Raw genomic sequence first — 21,831 nt, 5'->3', positions numbered from 1 at the left:
TAGTCAGACTTTTTAAGATTATGAGAGAGCAAGGGAGTTAAGAGAAAGCAAAAATTTTGGAGCCATTAAAGAGGCCAGACATCTATAATCTACCACTACAGGAGGGCAAAGAGCATTTCATGGCAAAGGCTAAAAACGGATTGGGTCGTGAGTAACTCTTCCTAGTAAGCCCGAAATACAAAGGTGAGCAAATCACACTGCTCTTACGGCACTGGCTGCCTCTGCTTCGGCAAGGAGCCTTCTTTCTCCTCTGAGCAGCTTTGCCAGGCAACCAAGCATTTTCCGTGGACTTTCACCTCCATCCGAAGCATCAAGCCTGAGGCAGGTGACTGGGCTTAATGGAGCAACGCTTCCATCTGGAAAGGCAAAGCCTGCCCTGCCGAGACGAGACAAAGAAAATGGTACAGTATTTCAGGACTTTGCATATCAGATGACTTCTGTCCCCTCTGCTCATTAAGATGGGACACTTCCATCATGCCAAGCACCAGTGCCCTTATTTGCCCTGGCAAAGCAGCTCATGGGAACTGCCAGTACGGTCCAGATCCATTTCTGAAGTGTTTTCTTGTTGAACCACATGGAAGCACTCTTCCAGCTTGCCACACTCCAGAGATGTGAGCGTAGGTGTCCCATCACAGTTAAAAAGGGGGGACACAGCCCTGACATCCCCTTCAATGTCATCCCCCACTGAGCAGCCTCAGAGGGAGAGCTTTGCAGAAACAGCAGCAGGAAGGTGAAAGCTTTCTCTCTTTAAGGGAGGAGGGGACACCCATTGCGCTCTGAACTCCCCTGGGTCCCAGCCTATGCCTTGAGCTGCTCAGAGGAAGACGAAGGTTTCATGGCACATCTTGTGTCCAGGTGAGCTCAGGAGCAGGAGAACTGTAGGTAGACTACTATTTACTTGCAAAAATTTGCAAGGTTGAGGAACAGAATAGACATTTAAATCCTTTATATATTGAAGCTCTGGAGTCAGGTTATTGCCAAAAACAGAACAGTTCCCAAGAGCACAATATTTCTTTAAAAAAAGTAAACGACACAGACCACATATCAAAGCCAACACCTTCCATCCTACAGGAAGGCCCACGGCTCTTGGCCAAGAAAAGCAGCTTACTGAGGCATTCCTGGCCAGTGACTTCTGTTCTCCTCACTTGTATGCATGTGTTTTGCACCAGCTGTGCTAGAGGAAAATCCTGCTGCGATGCAGGTAGAGAAAATTCTTAAAGACTGCACTTGAGTCTGCCAGATGATGCAGGATGGCATTATGCAAAAGACAGCTAGGGGAGGGCAGTGAGAAGTGTTACTTTTTAATCAAGCGTAAAATGATAAAATAGTGAACAAAAGGAAAGAGAAGCCTGATGAAGACACAGCTCCTCTTGTGCACATCATGATCATCGTATTGTCTGTAATATAACAGTACCCTGAGCCCCTAAGCTCCATTACTGTTAGCTGCTGTACAAAGGCACAGTAAGAGAGAGACCCTGCCCCTGAGAGCTTATAGATTGAGCTGGGAGTATTGATGACAAAGCCGCTGCATTGGATTTGGCTGGTAGAGCAACTTAGTCTCTGCACAAGGGGGTGCACAGCAGAAATCTTCAAGCTAGCACCAGCCCAAGTCCACAGAATACAGCACCATGCAGCTTTTTCAGCTCAGGAGATCAGATCAAACCTACCATTTGCAAGAGTTTAGCCCAAACAGACAAAACAGAAAAAAAGGAAACTAAGGCACAGAGTAAGCAATGATTTGCTTACAGTCACAGAGTGGGTCGGGAAGAGTGGGAAGTCCAGCTCAGCTCCTTCTCCTCATTGCCTCTTCTGCCTCATGTGACTGCCAGGACATCACAAGTGGTGGCATTCATCCCATTTTTCTTGATTCCTTTGTAGAGGGACTGTGACATGAAACCCAGCAACAGCATTGCTTGGCTGTGGAAGAAGTCAGCTGCATGAAGTCTGCTGGCATCTTTGCTTTGTGTCCCAAGTAGCTAAATAACCAGGCAGTCAGTTCAGAAAACACTTCAGCCAGCAGGGCCAAGGACAGAATAACGACACATTAAAAAATTCACAATAATGGATGACTATGAAATCACAGGGCACAGTGAAGCAAGGCTGTCCTTTCCAATACTCTGAGTGCTGAATACGGGCAAGAAATCATCTGTCTGATGTGCAGTGTTCCACTTAAAACGTTACCACGCAGTATCGTAGCCCCATCAACACCATGGCAGTGCTTCTCTGTGGAAAAGCAAAGCAACCTGCTTGCATGCCACCTAGGCACTCATGGCAGAGAAACTGTTATAAGATGATGAATAGAAAGCGCTGAACTATTTTTACCTCAGACTTCATGCATTCGTTTTCTTTGGCACTTCCAGGACCATTTCTACACCACTGGTCCCCAAGACTTGCCAGCCAGCAGGGAAAGGCAGCAGGCCCACACATTGTCTTCCATTTTTGAGAACCTAGATGCAACTTGGGACTTGGTTGCCAGAGAGGAGAGTTTGGTCAATCTAATCTCTCTTGCGATACATAGCTGTCTGTGGTACAAGGATTATTAGGCACATAAACGTCATTAAGACTCAGGTCTGTCCTCTGCTTCAGTGCTTCTGAAAATCTGTCTAGATGTATATTTACAGTCAAAACTGTCAGTATATTTACATGTCAAAACATTTTTGTAAATCTGACTTTAGACAAAATAGATTAATATGTAGGTTCAGTGTTGGGTGAGCAGAGACTACTGAAATCCCAGAGTGAGAAGCATTGTAAGTACTGACAGAGCACCAGAACTGGATTCTTCTGATCCAGATCCGAAGCTAGGTGGGTTGGCAAAGTAAAGCCAGAGAAATTTATACTGGGAGAATTTGCTCTGTCGTGTGCCCTAAGGTTAATACAAGTTGAGGACAGCCTGCTCCCAGGTTCCTTTCCACATGAAACAGGCTATGTCTGTACTTGTCCCCCACAGGCTTCTCCTGAATATTTGGTAAGGCTCCCAGCACAAACCATGTGTGTGTCAAATCACACTGCAGAAGAAATCACACTTTGCCCAGATTATTTTCACCATTGTTATTGAATATAGATTGATCAGGAACCAAGGGCTCATCCTTTTCTTAGTGATGTAGAAGAGAAGATATTCAGGATATTCAGGCATAAAGAAAGAGAAGATGGAGAAAGGAATAGGTACCATACAGGGAAATGGCTCCAAATTTACAGCTGCCAACACCTGAGGGCAAGGTGTAAGAGGGTACAGACTTGCAGGGTCCTCTCAGCTTTGGATAACTCAGGAATGAAGGAAAAGATTGCACAAGGAGAATAATACACTGCAAAGCCCTCTCGTTCCTGAGTTGCAGAATGAATGGCTTTTGCAGTGACACTTCATAGTCTAAAATCAAAGAGGGTGGTTTAATTTTTGGATGCCTGAAGCTTCCGCACCTAACACCTGTGAGAATTTGGCACTTGCCTGTACAACATTTCTGATTTGGCACTTGTGTATACAACGTGTCTGAGGCAAAATGGGGGAGGAATGTAGGAGGGGCAGATAATCACTATGCTATTTTATGTATTAAAAAAGGAGATTTTGCTCTGGAACAGCTGGAAACAGCTGCCTGAATAAGCTTATCTCCCAGAAGGCATCACTATGGAGCATTGAAGCAATATAGAGTAATCACAGTATGTAAAGCACTGCTACTGCAGTAAGTGAGATTTCATCTTCATCGTTTAATAGGGATTTACAAGAGCCTGGCTAAGCTAGAACCAGGTTAGTGACACTAACCTCACATGTCATGTCCTCTTGCAGAACACTCTTGAAGGAAATGGCCCTCAAAGTATCTTTGAATCCTTTCACCAGCAAGTTCCAGTTCTTCATGGTTTTAAGATGGTTTTAGTTCCTTTAACCTAGGGAAAGGAATAAGTTTAGTGATGTCTGGTCAAATGACAGAAAACAAGGATTAGTGTCCTATATGGGGTCTTCAGTTCATATAGTACCAGAAACAAAGTAAAAAGATAAACCATATAAAGAGATGGGCAGAAATTGCCTTAAGAAGTGGACATTTAAGTCATTTTGACCAAATGACTGTATTTGGTCAAAAGCAGATACACATTCAAACGCATAGGTCAGACATGCAGGCAGAAGCAAAGCTAGTGCGCTAACTTCTGCCACTTCCCCAAAACCACCACAGTTACAGAAGTCACTTTGGCCAAAAAGTAATGTGTATTACTGTGCTGACAAGGTGCTTGATCCAGAACTGGGAGATGCGGTGTCCTCTAAGGCTTTGCTAAGGGCCCTCTCAGAGATCATGGGCACGTGAACCATCACTTAGGGCCTTTAAATCACACTCTGTTTCCCCCGACTGGAAATAGGCATCAGACTTCCTTTGCTTACCACATCCCTGTTTCAACTACTGTCTCCATGATTCTGGGGTGCTCTCTTCTTCTTTGCAGAGTGCCCAGCACACTGAAGCTTTGAATGCACTTGAGATCTCCCCAATGTGTCTAATACATGAATTTAAGATACAAACTGCAGATATGATGTAGTGCTCCATGAGATAAAGTTAATGCATGGGTGTGCTGTTAGTCTGTTTAGGACCAAGTCAGGAACCATGTGACAAGCAAAAATGATAGGAAAATGATTAAAAAAAAAAAAAAAAAAAAAAAAACAATGGCCTTCCAGGATTTGAAAGGTTTGAAAGCACACAAAAAGGGAGAAATGCAATAAAAATCTCTGGAGCTACAGATTAATTTTCACTTCTCAGAATCTATTATTGTTATTAAGGGAGATATTGAAAGGCAAAAATAGGAGCTACATGCCCTACTTCCGCTGCCTTGCACTGGGAGCTGGGATTTTGTTTTCTTTTATGCCTTTCAGTATCTCTTCTGTTCTTTCCAACCTGCAGTGAAATGCAAATGACTATGACTTTGATAAGCAGCCTGAAAGCTGAATAATATTGACAGTCAGGGAATCCCTCAGGCCTAAGGCAGGTTGGTGCATTGTAAAGCAGCTCCCCCTTACAAAATTCCTCCTTTGTGTCTATTAGCAGCCCTCAGTGAGGCAGAGGGCAGCTAGATGTCTGTGCCAGGAGACAGCTCTATTTATAATGGCACACCTATTAGGCAAGCAATCCGTTTAGCTTGGGTGCTCGTTGTTTATTTAGCTAATGGTGAAAGTTATGTCCGCATTCTAGTGTAAATTAAGTATTCAGCTATTTTACAGTAAGTCCGTCAGCCTTAGCCTCAGTAATTAGGGCTTAGTGTTTAATTAACCTCTTGTGGTCACACACAAGATATAGCAATCTCTATCCCGCTCTGTTTGCTTACCTGGTAAAGCAAAGAGAAGCTAAGGAAAATAAAGAGTTAATGCTTTAAGTGTCTCACTTCTTCCCATTGCAGAAACTTTAAATTAGGTGGGGGTTCTCTCTCTTCCTTGGTTGCTGGAGGAACATTTGGGTTACAGGGTAGCGAGGCTGCAAAATTAGTTGGGACATTGGCTCATTGCCCTGGCCCAGGAGGCCCATCATAGCTGCCGACAAGGGACAGAAGGAAACCCACCGGGGTTTGTCCCTTGTAGCTTGAAAGGGAAGGAAAGATCTGCTACACCTTTGGCCAGAGAAACGCTGAGCTAATCAAATTACTCTTCCTCCTCGCCGCAAGCGTACAAACAGCCACACAGCCTCCACGCCCCTCCCTGGTGCTGTGGCCCAGGGCTCAGTGCACACAGACCGTATCAGAGAGGAGGGATGGGGGCCTGGGAAGACCCAGCTCTGGCAGTGCCATATCCTTGCGAAGAGCAGCAGCTGGCCAAGGCCCACTCAGGGGCTGTCTCCACTCGCTGTAGATGCAAGAGCATGAATGAAGTCATTAGAGCCCCCCATGAAGCCAGGGGAACAACAGCCAAGCAGCAATCTGGATCCTGACGATCCTCCCAAGGGCGCACAGGACATTTGCAGGAGGTATTATACACATATAATAATCTTGGGGGACCAAGATTATTGCATCAAAGAGGTAAATACGCATCTAAAAAAGGCCAGCACAAGAGGGGCTAACAGACTGCTAACTAGCGTCAATCCCAAATACAAAAACAAAGGCAGTCACTGGCCTTTTCAAGTGCTGTTCTTTCTGGCAAGATGACCAGGAAGAAAGGCCAGAAACATGGAGCAAGGATGAGGAAGAAGAGGAATACACACTGCACCTGAGTCGTGGCCAAGGGACAGACCCCCAGAAAGGGCCTGGCCTCTGCAGACTGACTGGAGCCTCCGGGCAGGAGGTGAGAAGCTGCCTCACAGGAAAACCATTCACCTGAAGTCACTTATCTTCTTGAACAGGTTGCTTACTCCAGATGGTTAATACTTTGCTCTCTGGAAGCTGTCTGGTCACCAGACAACCCCTGCACTATCCAGAGAGAAAGCAGGGGGAGAAAATGCAAGTGTGCAGCACCACACTGATACCAGGCCCACTTGCAGGCGCAGGGTGGATTACAGCACTCCGCAGCCCCAAGCCCAGGCCGTGGAAGGGGTGAACCTGCACGCCCAGATGCATGGCATCAAGTCTGAGCCCTAAGCGAGTACTCCTCAGCGAGTAGTCAGGTCCCGCTAACGTGGCTACCGTAACGCCACCACCTCTGTTCTCCGTGCGGGAAAAAGGCTTCTGCTTCCCCGAGAGAGCAATTTAGTTGAAGCCAAGCAGCCTGATGCTCAGCATTTCTTGATCCTTGCATTCCTCAAGGAATTTTTCCTTTGAGGATGCCACTGTCACAGTATCCAAAATGGATGCAGTATTCCCCTTCCCAGTCCCCTTCCAATAAGGGAAATGGAGCTACCCAGTTTCTTATTAGCACAGGAAGCCCAGCAAAGGCTGCTGTCATGCTCTCCCTTCCTGTATGCCTGGATTTTTTTGACTATGATGTCCTTTGAAGGAGCATGGGGCAAAGCCCATGCCTCTTTCCTGATGCTGTCCAGGTGGGGCATGCACCCAGAAACGCATTGGGCTTAGCACAAGCCAGGAGCAGAGAGAGAGCAGCCAGTGGTGATCCACAGGCTTGTGTGGGTTCCCTGTGCCAATTCTGGTGCTGGAGCAACTGTCTCAGGTTAAAGCACATCTCCCCACTTCCACTCACAAGCTGCCCTCACACAGTCCAGGCAGCAACCCTCAACCTCTCCCTGCAGCCCCACGTGAAACATCCGTCCATGTGCAGGAAGAGTCGCAGACTGTTCACCTGGCCAGTCCCCAGACTGCCAAGACAGGTACTGTATGTGACAGCCATGCTTTACGGCCGGGAAAATTGCCCATTGCTTTCATGAATCTGAAAGAGCCCATTTGTTAAGCACAAGCTACCTGACAGCCATCAGACAGCAGTGGCTGTAAATCACCAGCATGCTAGTTCTCCTTCCCAGCCTTCCCGCGTGGCTCCATTCGGCCTTTGCAAGGAAGGCAGAGAGAGGTGGCTGGCAGAGCCAGGGGATCTGGCAGCAAGCTCGCTGCAGCGTCGTCATTTTTATTGGGCTCCAGCGCCCTCTGTTTCAGCACAGACAGAACTGAAACTCCTCTCACCCCTCGCAGCACTGAACGCCAGCTCAGGAGATGGAAGGTGCAGGTGCAGCCCACCCCGAACGCACAAAAGGGGAGGACTTCTGACAAATTTGCCAACAGGTAATAGTCTTGTTTATAACCTCAGCCTGTGCCTCACCCTGTGCCAATCAGCCATCATAACCCCTGGCACAAAGCAGAGGGATGGCTTTATAAATTAATCAGATTTCTGGCTTATACAATCTTCCAAGACACTAATGATTTGCAAGGAAATCTGCTGGGTGTAGTTTACAACCACCCGCCCATTTGCGGATGATCAGCTCTTCTAGGCCTCAGGAGCATCTCTCCCGTGAGCCCTGGTTATGGGTATATCAGGAGAACAAGACATGGTCTCAGGCCCATTCCAGGCAGTGCCATGCTACAGCTGCTCTGTCCTCGACAGGAACACACGCTGCTGCTTAGGGAAATTGATGCCTGAAGGAGTCCAGCAGCTGAGTACAGATGTTTGGCCATTAGTTGCTGGTTCCTACAGGCACGTAGCAGGCTGGCTCCAGACACCGCCTTTCCCCAAGGCAAGGCACCCACTACTTTGCATGAGCCCTTCCTCCTGCAAGAAGCAGTGGCTCCAGCCCTCAGTACCTCCAAACTGCAGAAACCAGAGCCCTGCCAGGGCTCTCGTCTCCAAAGAGGGGCTCCAGCTTCCTCACCGCCACCGCAGGAGATTGTTCTCTTCCTTTTCTCCTTCCCCATTCCCGTGCGGGTTAAAATAACGCTAGAAGCTGATCTCCATTACAGACAGATGCTCCCTTAGCAAAGAGTCTCTCCTGCAGCTCTTTTCCATGCTCATATGCTAGACTCTGTAGAAGGGACAGACAAAACAAACTAGTCTGTCTCAGCTGAAGGAAGCTGCTAGTATTCATTCAAAAACGTCTACAGCTGAGCCATCAAAAACCAAAAAGTCACCAGTGCTTTGCACAAGCAAGGATTCTTTCAGGTTATTGAGAAAGACAGTGCAGACTTCACCTTGCAGTTGGCCTATTCCATTCACCCACAGGACTGAAAGGAGGGTTTTTCATCCATTTGCCAGTTTCCACCACTGGAACTTGCTACAGCTAATTGGAGATAGCCATATGCAAAACGAGACATTTTAAAAATTTTTGAAAAAGCATCTAGCCCTTTTTGGAGCAACTCATTCAAAAATGCACTAGGGTAAGTGAATTACTAAAATAAAAATGTCACTGGTGAAGGTATTGGTCAGGGATACCTGGTCTGCCCCATGTCCCTAGAGGTGAGCAGCTCCACCAAAGGTGCAAAACCCCCACTGAGAAACTTCCTATCCTTGGAGGCACCTTGAGTTTATTTGGCTCCAAGTTTCCACCAGAAAATCTTCTCTGCAGGTCTAAAAGCCCACTTTGGGGCATGCCCAAGACTATCTAAGACTTTGCAATGCCAAGTGAATAAGCCACATAGTCTCACAACCAGCAAGCTTCATGGATCAGGTGCTTCCTTTCTTACTTGATGCACTCTGGTAGGAGCTTTCGATGCTCTCCTCACCAGGATGCTGTGTAATGGAGGCACCATCATCTCCTCCAGTCCAGCAAATCTTCCAAGAAAGGTGCAATCACCTACCTCAAGGGGAGAGTACAAGGGCTGCAATGCCCCACCAGGAACAGGCATGCTAAAAGTAGTTAAGAACTCAGCACCTGTGCCCTACCAAGTAGTCAGGGCAAAAGTTATACCTTTTCCCATGATATTTCATCATGGATATCTTTCAGGAATCCTGTTCTTAGGCACTTGCCTCTCCCCCTACATCCAGCAGGTGCCCAGATGTTAAGCATTGGGTTCCCAAGGTTCTAAAAATGAAATGTTCAAATTAAATAAAATATAAATTCAATATTTATCCATAAATAAATAAATATACATCGAAATTTAAAGAAGAGCACTGGATGCTCCTGGTCCAAGCCATATGTGTCTCTGTCTCAGTACAGGCAGAGGAATGGCAGCGTTCTCTACATCATGGGGCTATTTGGAGGAGAAACAGTCAAAAATCATGAGATGCTTCATTACTGTAATAAAGACATTGCAAAAAACTAGCACAGGTTGCCACCAGCCCTCAGGGAACACCATACCTTTCCCAGAGTCTTTGGGCGCTGACACTATAGGTGGTGTTAGGGGCTAGCCGGTGATCCATACATAACGCATGACAAAACCTTGTCACGGTCATTCAGCAGGACAAAAGGATGTTGCATCTCAGGAACACAACTCCACCAGTGATTTACAATGCACTCAGGACTCTCCAGTACCATTATTTATTTGCATTACCAAGAGGACTTAATTATCCCTCCTCACGTTAGAGAAGATATTGAAGGCTTCTATTACAGCGAAAAATAATTTTAATCAGCAAATAGAGCACATGCCACAGCCAAACACTTATGCCAAGGCAAATCAGATGTCAAAAGAGTTCATATTTCAAACTCCTGCTGTATATGGCTGTGTGTGTCTGAACCAGGCAGGCTGACCTGTAAGCGAGAGAAATTGTCTAATAATCACCTGTACCAAAGCTGACCAAGCTTTTCGGTGGGTAGTGCTGCTGAAAACACCCAGCGTTGCTGGAAAGCTGGAAGTTAGAGAAAGAAACTACAACTAACAACTTCACATCACAAGAACTGGAAAGAACAATGTTTAAAAATAATAAACAAAGTAAAGTAAAACAGATTTAGGACAAGAAGGCCTGTTTTCTTCCCTGAGTGTTGGCAGCAAGTGGAGTCCAGCAGTCAGAAGAGGGGCCTTGAAGGTATCTGGCAGCTATTCACAAACACTAATCCTAACGCCAGCTTCTGGAAACCAAGCACACCGTAAACATCTCTAAAGCACTTCCATTTTCAAAAATGACTTTAAGGCAAAGTTTCAAAAAGTATTTATAGCCCAGTGGGAGTCTCATAAGTACCTCAGTGATAGCCACCCAATTCCTAATGAAGCCAGCTCTCGACTTACTGCAAGATGCTTTGTATCTCTAAGAGCAACTGTAAGTGTGATAGGTGCACCTGTGCTGCTGTTGCTCTTGTTCCAAAAGATGACAGTGACACCAAAGACTCAGTGATGTGCACTGTCCAGCCTGCACACAGACTTTGGCTGCTATTTCTAGGTTGGAGGCAGTCAGCTGTCCCTGGGAGTTGATACTACATTGCCAAAAGTGCAACACAGCACCCAGAAGTAACAACAGCCCCTCAACTGCTGCCACTTGCTTCCTTCCCTAGGAGCTCACTGGTTAGACTGCTTTAATGTGGAGCTCTGCATCATGCTTCTCTGACTGCAGTTATAATTTTTTCCAAGACTGAAAGCTAATTTCATTAACAAAGCCTGTGAGAAATCAAAAGGAGGTTGGATGTCTTTCAATAAGTTTGATTTAAATGCATAGCTTCATTGTTCCTAGCCAGAAAATGCTGATGTGCCATTGCTTGGTTACCTGGCATCAGAGAAATTACCCACGGTCTTAGAATAACAGAAAATCTTACATGATCTGAACCAAAAATATCCAAACACCTCAGTCATGCTCTCTTTGGAATTTACTCCATTTCAGTCTGCTGTGGCACCTGGACCTTTCATGGAGAAATAAAACTATGAAACTCAAAAGCAACAGGCACTTCATGCCCAGGTGGGGAAGGCAGGCCACATGGAGGTAACGAGCGCAATGAGCATGAGCTGCCTGCCTTTGATGTCCAGCTGTCTGATGTTTTCTTTAACATCTAAGAAGCCTGTGTTATCATCAGATCAAATGCTGCTTCTTGCCAGATTGCTAATCTGGGACCTTTAGACTGAATACAGCAGGGACAGATCCTCTCCCTGGGTCAGTTTTCTTCCATAAGCAGAGCAGTTCAGTACCCTATACTCCCACCCTCCCAAAAAAGAGCAGAGTCCTCTTATTCCTATCAAATGATGGTGTTCACTATTCAAATTATTGCATGATGAAACATAAATGTACAGCCAGCTTTTTCAATACTGGCAGCTCTACAAGTTAAACACAGTAATTATGGCTCGCAAGCATTCAAGGGAGGGATACATTGCTCTGCCAATGAATGGGGCATTCAGTATCTGCTTGACACTCATCTCCTGGAACGTGAAAATTACAGGGATCAACACTCAGATGGACTAGAAATGCTCATTAATGCTGGTGATCAGGAGGGGCAGCCCAGCACCCAGCACAGTTACCATCCTACCTCCTTGGCTGAAGACCAAGACACCTAGGGTCGAAGACCAAGGTCACCAGGATTAGGAGTCAGCAAAAGGCCGAGGGCTGGCTGTGCAGTAGACAGAGCTCTTTCCTTTCGAAAAATACGTGACTGAGTTAAGCCCAACTGGAACCGCTGTGAGAGCCAAGCTTTGCTTGTTGGGTTTGAAGCCCAGCAAGGTCAACAACACTGTCCGTAACTGCGGTAAGGAACATCTCCTCCAGGCAAGTTCTGGCAGGGATTTCAAGACACCCCTAACAGGATCACTACTTGCTTTTGTAGCCTGAGCTGAGTGAAAACAAAGGGAAATGGTATATCCTTGTGCTCACAAAGCTGCCAGGACCACCACCCTCTCTAACTCGCTAACCATTGCGGGCATTAGGCAGTTGCTCCCTACAAAACCCTGGACAACCTCCACTGAACCACTCCCAGGATTCCCCTGGTCAGAGCACGGACAGGTTTTCCAGCCATTTTGGAAAAGGGGGAGAGGGGACCACATCAGTTGAGCAGGGAGCTGTAGCCACCAGGGTTGGTACTCCTATCCAGAAAACATGCGGAAGAGGAGCAGCATGCCTTATAGAAAAGATTGTTCTTGAAAGCCAGGAGAGCCTAGTGGTGTGTTAATAAAACACTGGCTTTCTGCTCAGATACTAACAGCAGCAGAGCACACAAGTAGGGGAGAAGTCACAAGAAAATAAATCCAATACAGATTACCAAGCTTTGCTATGACTGATTTGCACTCTCTGGCAAGAGAGAAATTGTGAAAGGAGCACAAATATTTTGCCCACTTCAAGGTCTCGCTCCACTGCCAGAATGGGAGAAAAGGCACACAGTATAATTGCATGCGGCTCTACTCCCCAGTTCATTTTACTTCTGGCTCTAGCAGCCTCCCATGCAAAGTCAGCCTGCAAACACCAGCTCCAGCACAACCCTTGCTCTGCCAGGCATGTTCTTTGTCCATCCATTTTCCCAGCCTTTCCAAGTGCCTCATTCATTTTATCCACCCAGGACAAAAATTCACATTTTAATCAAAAATTGGTTGGTTCCTTTAGTCCTAAAACATTCAATAATAAGCAATAACTGAATAGCCTAGCTGACTTCACTGTCCATTTAGAATATTTCTGCTTACTGATGTCTTTACAGTTCCTATTTCAGAGAGTTTAATAAAGGATTAGTTCTTGGAAACGGCTGCATTTTTTGCTTCACTGAGAAATAAACACTTCAGGCTCATTTCACTTTGCAAATGGCATAAAAGCAAAGGAGTTCATGCTTTGAAAGGGAAATGTTATGCACTTTTGCTGTTCCCTACTCATCCCGACTCAGAGCCCTATAAAACCTCTCCTTGCTTGGAAGCAAACCAGTGACCATTTCCCTGCAGGAAAGGTACAGAAAGCACAGATGGGGGGTGGCAGGGCACAGACTACATCCAAATATCTATGCAACTTGGGGCAGCAATTCCCAAAGTTGGAGGGTCGAAAGACTGTATCCTCATTTCCTCCCTCATTGCCATGTCCTCTTGGTATCTAAAGAGGACACAGATGAAAACAATGTTTAATAAGGCTCATGGGGTGTCAGTGGCCCATAGGACAAGTCCATGGAAGACTGCAATCCAGTAAGTGTTCGGCATCTCCTGGGATGTGCATAAAAACATCTTCTTAATTAAGTTTTGGGTACTGATTTCATTTTCATCCTATTAACTGCTTTGCCCTATATGTGTTTGCTACACTCCGTAGGATTCCCCTTACCCCTACCCCATATACATACAAACAGAAAAGATAAAACAGCTTCATTAGTCCCATCTACTCTTTAGGCACCAGTTTCATGTTTGCTTTAAAGTGCTCATAAAAGGAGCCTTCTCAACAGCTTCCAAGCCTGCTTCTCTCCAGCAGAGCAAAGATGCACGAGCAAGCATCAAGAGCCCTGGTACAAGAAAGGAAAGAAAGAAAACTCTGCACAGCCCATAAAGAAACCTGTCTTCTGGATGAACTCACACATGTAGCATGGAGTTAGTGATGAGAATAAAAGCAGTTAGAAAAGCCTGATCCCCAAAGCAAATGCCACGTGTTGATCCTCTTTTTGCAAATCAGTAGTAACAGTTGGCCCTTAAACACCCAGACCCGGTGGAATCAGAGCAGTGCAAGGTCACATCACTCTGCAAGGGAGCTATTTTTCCGGGTAAGAGCAGGAAAATCAGAATTTGTTTTTTTCTTCACAAGCAGATATGAGAGAGAGCCTCATGAGTGAGGATAGTGAAACAAATATCAGGTTAAAGAACACCATAGGTCTGGAAAGATGCTAGGTAGAGGAAGGCCAGAGAGAAGAAGAAAAACAGCAGTTTCTACAGTGATAGAAAAGCTATTGAAAGAGATCTGAGAGCTTGTATTGAGTCCTCCAGGGCTATTTGCCTTAGTAACCGGGACCGAGGCTCTTCTGTGCTATGCAGCTCACAAACATACACAACAACATAGTCTTTGACCCAAAGAATTCATAATCAAAATTAAGACATTGCGCAAGAAGGGAAAATAACTGGAGGGAAAGCTTATATTTAGACAAGTGAATAGGGGAAGCATATAAACATTAGAAAGAAAGACTATTTTCAACTTGTCATTGTCATTTCTTCAAAACATCAGAGAAAGGGGACTGAAGGAACAAGAGCTGGTGAAGAATTTGGGGGAAGATATTTTGTACAGAAATTTCAGAGCTGGCAAAGAAATGGTGGCGGTAAAGGCAAGCACAAGCTCAGAGACAGAGATGTGGGCTTTACAGCACTGTCATTGTTCTTCAAACATTCACGTGTTTGAGCTTTCTTTAATTTTTTGCTGAAATTCCAGGAATTTTCAGCACTTGAGCATGAGTAAGTATTTTTGTTGTCAAAATCAAGGAATTGTACTGAAGAGCAGTTGGGTAAGGAGAACTACCTGACAGTTGTTTTTCACTTAATACCAAGAGCAACTACTTAAAGTATAAATTAAAAAAAAAGATTTATAAGCTGAACAGTGAATTTAACTTTCTCTAGTGTTAATAACTACTAACTGTCAAAAGCATGGTTGATCTCCAGAAACGTCTGGTAAATGTTCACGTTTGGATCCAGGTTGTTTTTCCAAAGCAGAATGAAGTTAAATAAGTTGCCCAACTGTAGATAGTGCTTGAATGTTTACGCTGATTTAATATTTAGCTTGAGAAAATTTATTATGTGCCAAGTAAAACAGCAGCAAGAACTGCCTGCACAAAATGCATCTGAGCTTTATTTCACAGTCCAGATTTTTCTTTCTCTGTTTTCCTTCAAGTAATAAGGCTTCATAATATCAAAATAGTGTCCAGCCCTTAGGTTCGCTGCTCAGCTGGGGTAAGTCAGTGAAGTTGGTTAAGCAGTATTAGCTGATGCTGCAAAAGGCTCTCAGTTCTGCAGATCCGTAGACCAGGCAGCACTTATTTCAACTGAATTAGCAAGAAAGGTCTGGAATGGTTAATTGAAATTATGTAGCCATAATGTTTTGCCCTTCTCCTTCTCTCCCTGGCATAATGTTTTCTAAATTGAATTCCTTTAACAGAATCCAATATGCAGCAAAACTGTCGTTCCAGAGAAATGTAACATTTCAGGCCTGGCTAATTGCCACCACCACGGCTTATGGAGGGAGCGGCTTTTGGTCACCCCTTTTTGGGACCCTTTGCCTCCCCGGAGCGCTCAGGATGCCTCCGTCTGGCCCGGCGCCAGCGCGAGCCAGCCGCTGTGGAAACGCATTTCCGTGGGGCTGGACCCACGGGCCGGCGATAGGTGCTGAGCTCGCGCGGGCAGCAGCGGTTGCAGCCCTGGCGGAAGGAGGCTCAGCGCGGGAGCTTCCCGTAGGCACCTAATCCATCCTGGCAGCTGCTGCTTTCTTCACATGCTAGAAGGCCAGAGAAATTGGTGCTCAACCAAACCACAGGTCACTTGTCTGGCTTTTTTGCGCGTGATTTATGAAGAATATTATGAAGACACTGCAACTAGCTGGGAAAAAAATACCACTTGATTTTACGTAGACTGGTAGACCTTGAGAGCTAGGCGCTCAACATGGCTGAACCCTGCTTCTACCCACAGCGAGGAGGCACCCCAAAACTCCACGGGGCGAAGACAAGCACCAGCCCACGCACAGACAGGCAGAGCTGCATCCTGTGAAAGACACTTGCAGGCAACGACAGTGCAGGATCAGTCCCTGCTGCCAGGAGGGAAGCAGCCTGCTGCAGACACAGAGGGGCAGCTAGGTACCTCCCGTCGCAGCCCCCAGCCTGAGCTTCTTCCTTGGCTTTGATCTACCCTTCCTCTCTGGCTGGGTAGTTGGCAGAGTGTGGGACATGATTTGACCTCTGTTTCCTTTCCCGTATTGCCACTTGTTTTTTCTAACTGAAAGTGTCCTGCTGCACCTTATATCTTCCATATGTTAGGCAGGTCAGGTCTCACAGCGTTCTCCAGTGAGGTCTGTGTCTCACTCTCTGTGGTTGAAATAGGTTCATACACATGCCCACACGCTAGCAGCACTGCAGAGACCAGCGATGGGGTAGGACAGGACCACGCTGGGTGTCTGGGGCTAGAAATGGGTTTATCTGCCCATACTTTCCTCTTCACACCAAGGTGTCAAAGTCCCATTTGAAGCCTCTGGTTTTTGTTGCCATTTCGCTAGCCTCTCCTTGTCTTCCCTCCAGGGAATGCTATTATTTTTCTTTCCAAGCCTGTGTAAAACATGGTCCTAAAAGAAACTGCTCCAAACCCTCTTCGCAGAGCAGCTTCCACGCACGCTCCAAGCTGTTTTGCTGAGAAAGACGGGGCTGCTTATGTTTCTGTAAGAAATGACGTGCAGAAGAAGTGAACCTCCTGTTCTCTCTTGCCGCCCAAGGCTTCAACCAGGCCAGCAGCCAAGTGCTGGCCCCAGCCCCTGGGTCCATGTGCGCCGGGGGACAGCAGCCAACTCTCGCCCGAGCAGGAGCCTCTTGCCACCCCATCCTATCTGCATGTCAGGGCTTTAATCACACACTTTCAGATCCATCCCTGCCGCTTTCACTCGCCTCTTGTAGCAAATGAGTCACTCGCAGGCAGGCAGATCCAGGTCAAGTCTGGTCCCCAGAGCCGCTGAGCTTATTTTGTCTCTTTCCGTCACTCTGGGGCCGAGCGTGGATGTCTGGGCTTTGTGGGCACCGCACTCTCCTCCCCCCCCTGGAACTCTGCAGCCTCTTCCAGCTCTTTGGGCATAGGCTAAATCTTCCACTGCTGCATTTTAAAGGACAGCTACCTCCATTCCTTTAGATGGAAGTCACTCTCTTCATGCTGCAGACCCCCTCGTTCCGGCTGTTTTCCCTCAGGAACCTGAATTTTGAGGACAGGGATATATACGCAGAAAAGCAGTTCACTGGCTATGCAAATCTTAGTTAACTAACTCATGAATGGTTTCATCTGGGATTTTGAATTTTGTTTAAAGAATCTGGATGCTCAGAGCACAGTGAAAATTAGAGCCTTGCTTCTCCTTTTAATAAATACAATAATTTAATTCTAGAGCTTTTTTTCAACCTTGAGTTTCCATCCAGAACAACGTGCTTTTTTCCCCAGAGGGAGGTTTCCATGCGTAGTCAGGACAAATGCAGAGGCAGTAAATAGCACATCTCTGCAACACTGATCAGCCTGGCAAGTGTTCTTCCAAGAAACATAGCCGAAATGCCGGCAACCAGCTCACAGTGACAAAGCAGGTACGGTCGCCTTCCAAGCATTTAGAAAGGCAGCCCCCATAGAAAGTGAGGAGTATCAATCTGCATAAAACTGAAATTTTGCACAGAGAAAGCAGTTAAGATGTCTTGCCTCTGAAGCAGAGGCCGTTGTATTTGTGGAGGTTGTTGCTCTGTAATAGTAAACGCTGCACTACCAGTCTCTGGCTATAGGATCCCTGTGCGCACTGGAGTGGGAGATGCCTGTGTCGTGGGAGGTGCCCAGGTTAACAACAGAGCAGGCTCCAGTCTGCAAATCGTCACAGAGAAAAGCATGTACCCAGCACCCAGAGCGCTGGATCCCAAGTTCACAGTCTGTGTCCTAACAGCACCTTTCCCAGTGAATGCACTGCGTTGAGACAGGAAAGTTTCTAGTGGTACTTCCATGGTAAAAGTTAACTAAAAATATATATCTGCCCAAAAAATCAAGTATTTTTTCAAGGCTGGTCTTAGAGAAGTATCCTGGTCCACTTAAAGACCAATATTATACCAGACTCCTTATGCTCCCCAATACCTTTGTAATTTCAGCCCCAAAATCCCTGATTTTCTATTTCATCTTTCTTGGTATGAGAAAGAGACTTCCAAAAGCCACAGGCCCTTTTATCACAGGCGCGTACAGGACCGAGCGCGGTCGTGCCCTGCTCAGCCAGGGCAATCTCAACAGTCATTAATGATTGGGACTGAGATTTTCAGATGCCTGTAGGCAAGTTAGGAGCACCAAGGACCATACAATCTGCTGAGACTAGTTTTATTCCCATTTAACTAGCAGGGAACTGAGGCAAAGAAATATCTTCCAGCTACTGAGAACACATACTGGACAGCAGAGGGAAGGATGGGAGGATCCATACAGCTACTTAAAACGTACACGCTACTTCAAATGTACAAATCCTTCATATGGGGCATGGAAGAGAGACACAGCCCAAGGCGTTGCTCATCCACCACCAGATGCAACCGCTTCTGTGGCAGAGCGGGGCACGGTCTTCGCTCTTAGCTGTGCTATTCGGTCACGTTTGAGTTCAAGAACGTTACATTGAAATAAAACACAGGCATATCTTAGGCAGAAAGTGCTTTGGTACAAAGTTGCCTGGCCTCACTTTTGCCTCCTATTTAACAATGAGGAGCTTAGCACTTCCCCACTCCAATTAGCGCGCTCTCGTTGGGTGCTAATGCTGAGGAGCACATATCTATCTACTGAGTCATCAGCTCCTGCTCTTTTTCCCCCACCGGGTGCAAGTCTCAGGCCTCCCATGGGGCGCCCGGCTCGGCCTGCCAGCCCGCTCCCCGGGAGGAGCTGCCGTTCTTCCCGGACACGATTTGCACAGCGTGCAGAAAAGCAGCTCCCTGCAGCAACGGGGCTGAAAACGCAGAGAATCGTTGGCAAAGCAAAATGCTTTCCTGTCACAAAAAGTTCTCGCTCTTCAAAACTCGTTCCAACACAAGTCTGTCTTTAAGGGATATTCATGATATAAATGAGAATATTCTCTCCCATGGTTTTTACTCATTTATTTCAATGATTTTGCTAATGTTTCAGGCCGTATTTGCTGTTCACAAATTCCTGAGCAATTTATTCCAGCTATTTTCCTCCAACAGCTGCACAACTAAAGAGAAATTCTCTTCCCAGCAGAGGCAGAAGAGAAGCATATTTGTCTTATTATGGCTGGGTAAAGCTTATCTGCTTATTTGCTGTTCAGAATTATATTTACAGAGCACAGCAAAGATAAAGCCAAGTGCACTAATTGCTCTTGCTCAGGTGGACTATTTTCTGCCCACCCTCAGCACTGCATTTGTGGGGCTTTATACTTTAACTAGCACAAGACAAGTGAGCCACACAGAAGGCTTTTATTATTTACACATCACTGCTATTTCATTGCTGCTATGTTTTCTGAAAAAGGAAGAAAAACCGTAATGATTTCTTGCATGATGCTTTGCTTCTTCAAACAAGGATTGCTGACTTTTTTTTTTTAAGCTCATTATGGACCACAGACAAATACATCACCATTTAAATCTGCACCGCTCTGAAAGCGCAGATGGAGGAGCCTTCCGAGGACAGGGGAAGCCAGCCGTGATCCTGTGCTTTATGGCCTTGACACAGTGGGCTCCAGACATGGACCTCCTCGCGCTCCCAGGAGATGAGCATGCTGCAGTAACCAACCTCCTGAGCAGGGAGGATTTCTCTCCCCAAATCTGCCACTGAGAGGTGAACTATTTTCTGCCTTATTGACACCACCAGTCCTCATCTCGCCTCCAGTCCAGCTTGCCTTTTCAGTTATAGGGCCTCCCTCCGAGGCCACGTTTGCACAGCAGAGCACAGCCCAGGCCAGGTACCACCACCATGCAGGGACCTACCCACAGCACAACTGAGCCTGTTGGCACTGGCATTTTAAAGCAGCCCTTGGAAGGGTAGCAGCAAAGTGGGATGAGCATTAATTTGCCCAGCAAGTAGGCTGACTGTCAGCAATGCATTGCTTCCCGCTGGTAGCACTTACCCTTTCCCCATGAGCCTCCTCGCACCATCAGCCCCTCTCCTCAGAGAAGGGTGAAATGCCCCAAATGCAGCATACAGCAGCAGCTGCTGCTTCCCCTCCTCTGCAGGGCCCATGACTCCCTCTCTGCCCTGCCAGGCTTTGTACACACCAGTCCCTTTCCACCCACCAGCCACCTCCTCCAAACAAACCCAGCCCAAAACACACCTGGCTCTGCTCGGGCTTTGAGGCATTTTACACCTTTCACAGAACCCATCTTCAGTGGTTAACTGGGCATGTAGGATCCATGAGTCTAATGCTTTCCACTCCTGCAGCAGTATTGAAGACTTTTTCAGCCAGGAAAGTTGGCAAATGGATCCCTCTTAAAATAGCCAGCCCTTTTCATAATATAATCTCGTGTCATTTTTGTTAGATAGCAGAGCTCCAAGTATTTAAACAAAGTCTTGGCTTGCTCTGCTGATGCCCTGCTCCTATCGGGTCAGCTGGGGGAGTTTGCTGTGATGATGAAGCTAGTCCCAGCCAAACACCAGGCTGCAATTGCTTATTAATGGCATTAGCAGCCTCACAGGGTAACTCAGGGAGGGGAATACTCTGGTCCCAGCACATTTGGGTAGCGATGTCCTTCATCTTAGGTACATGCAAACCTTTCAGATCGATAGAGGTCTCAGGGAAAGCATAGGTGAAGAGCTACTGATGCAATCAGGGAATGATGCTGAACCTTTTTGGCCACCTTTGCTAGTGCTGAGCACATCCCAAGCAGGATATGACCTGACTGGGACTCACCTGTTGCCTGAGTTTCCTTCCTTTGGCCTCCCTCTCTGTCCCAGAGAGTCTAGTGGGAATTTATTCATTACAAACACAAACTTTCAGCGGATATGGGCATTTGCTGCAAGGGCAGCTGCAGACATGACCTGACTGTGCAGCTTTGCCGGTGCTTTCCGAGGCTCGCGCAGGCTCCTCAGGTGGCTATGAGGCACTTGGTAGATCCAGGACGGATCAGCAGGTCGTGACGGAGCGAGCAGCGCCGGGCGCATGAGCAGCAGGTCGCACTCCTCGGCAAGGAGCCTGGTGGTTTGGTTTCTATTTGTACAGTGCTCCTGTTTCACAGCTGGCGCTGATGGGCACTACCTCCTTAAGCATCATAAAAATAAATGCAGCGAGAGCTCGTCTCACCGTTTCTTCCACAAAGCAGCACGCAGAGCAGCCAGCAAAGCGCTGTAGTTGCGTACGACCGGTGAAGCTTGCTCCCTTGCCCTCCTGGGAGCCACGGCAAGCCCTGCGGCTGCTTAACGCCATGCTTATTTGTTGGGGCCTCTTTAACAACTCTTGCGTCGGTAAACAGAAATTAAAAGGCAAGAGCTGAGCAAGAAAACTCGAGCTCTGGACTGACCTTGTTCAACCTCCATCTCCCAATTAAAGCAGTAACATTTCACCTCTGCTCACAGGCAACGTCAAGCAATATTTGCTCTTTCTGGGCGTTTGTTCCATTACTGTTATTGCCCACGGAAGCAGGGGGGGAGGCGGCAGGCTGCGTCAGAGCTCCCCCCCCCCCCCCCCCCCGCGTAACGATCCGCTTCTCCCCCTGCCTCGTGCATCACGCCCATCACATTTTAAGACTTGCAGCCTATTATCCCCCAGCGTCTTCGCAAACGAAACAGGCTTCACCTTCGCCTCCAAAGGGAAAAAGGAGGTTCATTGCAGCATCTGCCTGCAAAGCTCAGGGCTCCGAGAAAAAGTTTGAATGTTTAGGGTTCTTCCTTTAACAAAACCCCTCTGTGCACCCTTCCTGGAGGCTGCCCCAAAGGACCCTGCGCAGACCAGAGCCCCTGGCCTGGCCGGGTGCGTGCTGTGCAGCGCTGGGTGCAGCAGCACCTTTCAGTGGGTGCCGG

The sequence above is a fragment of the Dromaius novaehollandiae genome, chromosome 20 (assembly GCF_036370855.1).
Source record: "Dromaius novaehollandiae isolate bDroNov1 chromosome 20, bDroNov1.hap1, whole genome shotgun sequence".
Taxonomy (NCBI): Eukaryota; Metazoa; Chordata; class Aves; order Casuariiformes; family Dromaiidae; genus Dromaius; species Dromaius novaehollandiae.
This window is presented reverse-complemented; position numbering follows the sequence as displayed.